Raw genomic sequence first — 7,530 nt, 5'->3', positions numbered from 1 at the left:
TAAGATTAACACTTAATCATATGATCCAATGACAATTCAAATATTTATAGCAATTGGGCCCAAGAAGATATTAAAAATACAAGAAAAAAAAATGAGGGTAAAAAAAAGCCCCAAAAAAAAGCCCAAAAAGCCCAAAAAAAAGCCCAATTTTAAAAAAGCGGTTAGCGGGCGGTTATCTATTTCACTAACCGCTAACCGGCCACTAACCGCTAACCGCTAGGCGGTTAGCGGTTGCGGTTAGTGAAATTTACTAACCGCTAGGGCGGTTACGATTAGCGGTTATTGCCACTAACCGCTAACCGTAACCGCCTTTGCACCCCTAGAAAAATATACTTAAAAGATAGGGGTAACTTCAATTTAAACCCCTGAATTACCACACGATTTGACAAGCCCCCTTAACTTCAAAACATCTCAATTTGAACCCATGAACTTTCAATTGCAGTCAATTTACCTCCCTCCATCAATTTTTGCCATTAAAACCCCTAAAAAGACAAAATTACCCTACAATTTTATTTTTATTGAAAAAAATTGGAAAAAAAGAATTGAAAAAAAAGGTTCAGAAGTTGGCCCAACGGTGGGTCACCTTATGATTTTATATATATATATAAAATCAAATCAGGGGTATAAACGTCATTGTCCCACTTTTAACGTTTAAAATCTGACGGAGTGGTTCAAATTGAACGCAATTGAAAGTTCATGGGCTCAAATTATGATGTTTTGAAGTTCAGAGGAGTTTATCAAATCGTGTGGTAATTCAGAAGTCTAAAGTGAAATTACTCCTAAAAGATAATCACAAATAATCACAGTCGCGAAAAAATTATACACAAAAACAAAAAGATACATCAAGGCAACAAATTTTTTTATTAAATACAATTAATATTATAAACATTTATTAGCCTACTAAAAATCCACCCAATTTATTATCTTAATTTTGAAGTTGCAATTTTTATTAAAGAAAAAAATACAGCAATAGTACAAATTGAAAAATAAATAAAAGGGAAAATGTAAGATAAATCCTTGAGTCAGCCCTTCAAAATTTTAATATCCTTAAGTTTTTTTTTCGACAATTTAGTTCCTGGGTCAATTGAAATAACAATAAAATCCAAGCCGTTTAAATTTTTTAACAGATGTTAGGAAAACTCAAAACGCACCGTTTTACTCCATTAAAATATTAATTTTTTATTAATTTAATTAAAAAAATAAATCTAATAAAAATTTTTTTTGAAGGCAGACCCACTGTCAGGGGACCACAAGCCACCAGCAGAGTTGGGGGGTGGCTGAGAGGAAACCATGGGGTGACGCGAGCCACCCATTGGTTGAGGTGTGCGAGGCCACCCAAACCAAGGTGGCCCCTTGAAGCCACCGGTGGCTTTCTTGACCGCCCGTAGGGGGTCGGTTCTTCAATTTTTTTTTTTTTTCGATTTCTTTTTTTGGTAAATTAATAAAAAATTAATAATAGATAAAAAAAATGCGTTTTTAATCTAACATCTGATGCATTTAATAATGAAGACTGTGTCGTTCAGTAATGAGAACTATTTTCGAAAAAAAAAAAAAAAAAAAACCTTGAGGATATTAAAATTTTGAAGGGCTGACTCAAGGATTTATCATACATTTTCCCTAAATAAAAACCCTACAAAAACAGTTAATACTCAATCACAATTTTTATCAAAGTAGCACAAACACATGAAATTTTTTTTTTTATCAAATTACAACAAAGGCAGAGAGTATGAGTATTGCTAATTCATATTAACAATACAAAACTTAAAAATCAAACAAAAACACACTATATTTTTATCAAAGAAAAAACATACACAAATAATACAAATTGAAAAAAAAAAAAAAAAAAAAAAAAAAAAAAAAAAAAAAAAATTCTTATGAACCTTTGAATAAGTAAATACCCAATCACAATTTTTTTTGCAGAGAAACAAACTAACCTAAAGAATGATAGTAGAAACAAAACTGATTGAAAGAGAGACGTGGAGAGAAAGAGATAGACATAAAAATCAAACAAAAACACAGTATACTTTTATCAAAGAAAAAACATACATAGATAATACAAATTGGGAAGAAAAAAAATACAAATTGAAAAAAAAAATCATATGAACCCGCGAATAAGTAATACCCAATCACAATTTTTTTGCAAAGAAATACACTAACTTGAGGAATGATAGCAGAAACAAAACTGATTGAAAGAGAGACGTGGAGAGAAAGAGAAAGGGAAAGAGAGAGATGTGGTACTACTAAACCCTAATTGCCATTTTTTTTTTCTTTTTCTTTTTAGAATTCTAAACATATTAATATACCTATTAAAGTGATTAAACATATTAATAGGGGTAAAAAGGCGGGCAGTTAATGCACTAACCGCTAACCGTATTAATATACCTATTAAAGTGACTAAACATATTATTAGGGATGAAAAGGTGGGCGGTTAATGCACTAACCGCTAACCGTATTAATATACCTATTAAAGTGACTAAACATATTATTAGGGGTGAAAAGGCGGGCGGTTATTAACCGCCCACTAACCACACCCTTGCTAAAGGTTTTAAATTTTTGGATACTGGTTCTGTCCAAGTTGCTGTTAAACCATTAACTAGATTGGGTATTAATGCCTCTATTTTGTTATGCCTTCGTGATGCTCAATTTGTTAATTGCCAGTATAGCATTCTTGGTATGATACAATCTTCTATGTTTAATGGTCCCATCCATTTTGATGTTTTTCCTAATCTGACTCTTGCTTTGAATGACATTCACATCGTTAAAGTTTTAACTTTGAATGTACTAACCTTTGGTTATGACATCGAAGAAAGTAGCAGACCTCTTGCTATCATCTATCGCATTTATTACAAATTATTAAAAACCAATCCGAATCCTCAAGCTATAATCAAAAACTCTAGTAACTCTACTTTGTTAATTCAAAGTTCTACTCAAGATGCTAATATACGTACTCCTAAAATGATTCGCTGGGATGAAATTGACCTTCTTAACGAATGGCTTTTGGAAAATGTATCTAAGCCTGCTAGAGTAGAAAATGACACCACTAATCTTGATTACATCCAACAGTATTTGGATAGATCTATTAAGATCAGTTTTTCTGATTTAAACCTTTCTAACAAAATTGAAAGACCATTGTTGATCAATAAAAGAAGGAATTCTTTTGCTGGTTTAACCACCACAGAAGGACTCCAACAAAGAGATAAAGACGTTGAAAAATTTCTTGCTCATCGTTGATTCTCAAATTTCTTCTGCTTTTTACACTACTAAGCAAAGTCGTCCTCCCACTCAAGTTGATGATGACGGAAGATCCCTTTCTCCTTCTGCTTTTGATTTTAACGGACATCTTCCTCCTCCCCATCAATTAAATGTTATTCATGCTCCTATAAAAAATTTCTTTTCCCAAATCGATTGGCCTGCTTTTCAAAAACCTTTTTCCTCTAAAGAAAATCAACCATTAAGACATGCTTACCTTTCTAATTTTTCTTAAAAAGAAAGATCCCTTATCAAAGTCCGTTGGACTGAAAAAATGATTGAAGAACGAAAGCATATTTTGTTTTTTGATTTTCTTCAAAATCACTACCTCACCAACAATGTTCTAAATGTTGTTAAAAAATCTTTTATTAAAGAAAACAAAACCATTTAAAACAAAATATGCTTACGGAACTGATACTACTGCCTCCCCATTTAAAACTCCTGATCCTACCCACAATGAAACTAGAAAAATCATTGAGCAAAACAATTTTGTCAACCAATCCCTTCATATCATTGGTCAACAATTGGACCGCATTGAAGATAGGCAGTAGTCCATATCATTGAGCAATATGGACTACTGCCTCCCCATTTAAAACAAAATAGGCAGTAGTCCATACTTACGGAACTGATACTACTGCCTCCCCATTTAAAACTCCTGATCCTGCCCACAATGAAACTAGAAAAATTATTGAGCAAAACAATTTTGTCAACCAATCCCTTCATATCATTGGTCAACAATTGGACTGCATTGAAGATAAAATTGATATTCCCATTATCCCTGGTTTTAAAACTGAAAAACCAATCATTTATTTACTTGAAGAAAGAAAAAATCTTGGGCTGAGAACCACTAAGCAAAAAAATGTTTAAAAGATTGACAAAATGCTGTCAAAGTTAAAAGCTAGTTAAGCCAACACTTCTGAAAAAGCTTGTGTTATTCAAAAGATTGATGAAACTTTTGATTCCAAAAATTATGAATATTCTCAATATCCTTCTGATTTCAACATTAAAATGATTGAAGAAAATTTTGAAAGCAATGATCTGGAGCAAAAACTCCAAAGAATTTTTGATAAAACCAAACCCACTAATATCACAAAAAATTGGTATTCAAAACCCACTCCTCCTGATTTATAGTTTAAAGAAAGATTTTTTCGATCTTAGTTTTTCGTTTCAGCAGATAAACTCTATGAATGGAACATCGATGGCTTGTCTAAACAAGAAGTGTTAAATAAAAGGAATCACATGTCCATGGTTGCTAATGTCTATGTTACTAATCACAATTTAAACCAATAAGAAATTGTTGATCTGTTTTCTACTAGTTTCTCTGGAACTCTTCGGAATTAGTAGGACAAACACCTTACTGAAGAATCTCGAGAAACAATTAGGAAAGCTGTCAAGAAAAATGAAGATGGTTTTCCAATATTTGATGAACAACGTGGCATAGGTGAACCTGATAGCATTAACACATTGATTTATACCATCATTAAACATTTTATTGGAACACCTTCTAACATTACTTCTCACATCTCTGATTACCTGAATAATCTTTGTTGTCTTACTATGTCTGATTATAAATGGTATCAAGATGTTTTTCTTTCTCGTGTTATGGTTAGATCTGATAGTCAGAAACCTTATTGGAAAGAAAAATTTATTGATGGATTACCTTCATTATTTGCTCACAATGTTAAGGATGAACTTATTAACTCTAACACTGGATTAATTGAATATGAAAACTTAACTTATGGTGATTTGTTTTCTACCGTTAAAAAACTTGGCATAAAAATGTGCATCGATCAAAAAATGATAAGACAATAATTGAAGAATACTAAAAAAGCTAAATATGAAATGGGTAATTTCTGCGAATAATTTGGGTTACCTCATATGCCTCCCTCTCGGAGAAAAAGAAAGAAACCCGATACAGTTTTCAAGAAAAGACTTGCTCCATATTACAATAATTACAAGAAAAGAAGATTTAATAAACCTGTTAAAAAAATTTATGCTAAAAAACCCAAAAAGAATACCTCCAAATTCGATAAATATTTTTCCAAATGAAAATGTTTTAATGAAAACCAGGACATTTTGCTGACAAGTGTCCAGAACTGCCCAAAAATTTGAAAAAAGAAATTCATGCTTTAAAAATTGATGACAATTAAAAAGAAAATCTTTTTAGAATTCTGCAATCCGTTAATTCTTCTAATTCATCTAACAGTGAATTTTTAACAACTCCATTCTGGTAGTGAATTCTCTGACAATGATTTCAAAATTGGTTGTAATGATTCTTGCTGCAAAAATGTCAAAACTTGCAATGTTCTCACAAAAACAGAAGAACAAGAAAATTTGAAAATCACCTTAATTTCAAGAATTGAAAATCCTGAATTAAAAGAAGACCTTAAAAACTCAGGAATACGATGATTAAAAATGCTAATAAAACTAACAATGCAAAGATCTCTCTTGATGAAACTTTGGAACGATTTTCTAAACAAAGATCCAAAGAGATTACTATCTCAAATTTGCAGCATGAGGTTAGTAATATCAAGAAAGAAATTATTGATTTAAAAAATAACTTGCACACTGTTAAAACGGATAATAACGATTTAAAACAACTTTTAATACTGAAACTTTAAGATTCTTTTCACTATAACAATTATGATTATGATAAACAATCTGAGCACTCTGATGAAGCAGAATCTAGCAAAAAAGTGATTTCCGATAAAGTCAAGATTGTCAGTCTTATTAAAAAGGTTATTCGACCTAAATGGTATTCTAAAGTTAATATCATTATTGCTCATGATTATACTCTTAATGTCATTGCTTTGATTGATTACGGTACAGATTTGAATTGTATTTAAGAAGGGTTAGTACGTAGTAAATATTTTGAAAAATCCACTGAAAAATTAAATTATGCCAATGGAAGACGTTTACAAATTAAGTATGAATTGAATAATGTTCATGTTTGCCAGAACGATGTTTGTTTTGATACTCCTGCTGTCCTTGTTAAAAATATATCTGATAAAGTTATTATTGGCCTTCCCTTCATTGCCATGCTTTATCCTTTCACTGTTGATGAAACTGGTGTTTCAACCATTAAAATGGGTGTTGCAGTGAAATTCTATTTTGCTTCCAAATTTGAAATTGATGTTAGTCACTTGAATATTATCTCTGCTAAAACTAAGCATTTAAACTTTTTGAAACAAGAAGTTAAATACAAAAAGATTGTTGAACAACTTTCTGATAAATTACTGCAATCTAAGATTACGGCCTTCAATACTCTGAACTTCCTACTGCCTTTTGGCATAGGAAAAAGCACATTGTTTCTTTACCATGTATTAAAGATTTTTCTGAAAATAGAATTCACACTAAAGCCAAGCCCATTCAAATGAATGCTGAAACTTTAGATTTTTGCCAAAAAGAAATTGTTGATTTGCTTGTTAAAGATATCATTCGCAATAGCAAGTCTCCTTGGTCTTGTGCCGCCTTTTATGTTATGAAAAATGCTGAAGTCGAAAGGGGAACTCCTATACTAGTAATAAATTACAAACCACTCAATGATGTGCTAGAATGGATCAGGTACCCCATCCCTAATTGGTAGGACTTAGTTAGTCGCATTAATGAGGCTCTAGTCTTTTCTAAGTTCAATATGAAGTCAGGGTTTTGGCAAATCCAAATTAATGATAAGGATAGGTATAAGACTGCTTTTACTACTCCTTTTGGGCAGTATGAGTGGAATGTCATGCATTTCAGTCTAAAGAATTCTCCTAGTGAATTCCAAAACATTATGAACTATATTTTCAATCCCTTCAATCATTTTACCATCGTTTACATTGATGATGTTTTGATTTATTCAAAATCTATTGATGAACACTGGAAACATTTGAATTCGTTTCTAAAGTAGTCAACCACAATGGACTTGTTGTCTCTGTTAAAAAGATCAAGCTTTTCCAAACCAAAATTAGATTCTTTGGTTTTGACATTTCTGAAGGTCAAATTAGACCCATTGATAGAGCTATTCAGTCCGCCGATAAATTTCCTGATGTTATCATTGATAAAACCTAGCTTCAGAGATTCTTAGGTTCTTTAAATTACATTGCGGATTTCTACAAAGACCTAAAAAAACATTGCAAGCCTTTGTTTGGCTGTTTACTAAATCATCCTCCTCCTTGGACTAGTATTCACACTTCACTTGTCAGAGAGATTAAAACTCATGTTAAGACCCTACCTTGCATAGTTATTCCCTCCGATAATGCTTTCAAAATCGTTGAAAATGATGCTTCTGAAATTGGCTTC

Source organism: Corylus avellana, chromosome ca2 (genome assembly GCF_901000735.1).
Source record: "Corylus avellana chromosome ca2, CavTom2PMs-1.0".
Taxonomy (NCBI): Eukaryota; Viridiplantae; Streptophyta; class Magnoliopsida; order Fagales; family Betulaceae; genus Corylus; species Corylus avellana.
The sequence above is the reverse complement of the archived record's forward strand: the minus strand, read 5'-3'. Positions refer to the sequence as shown.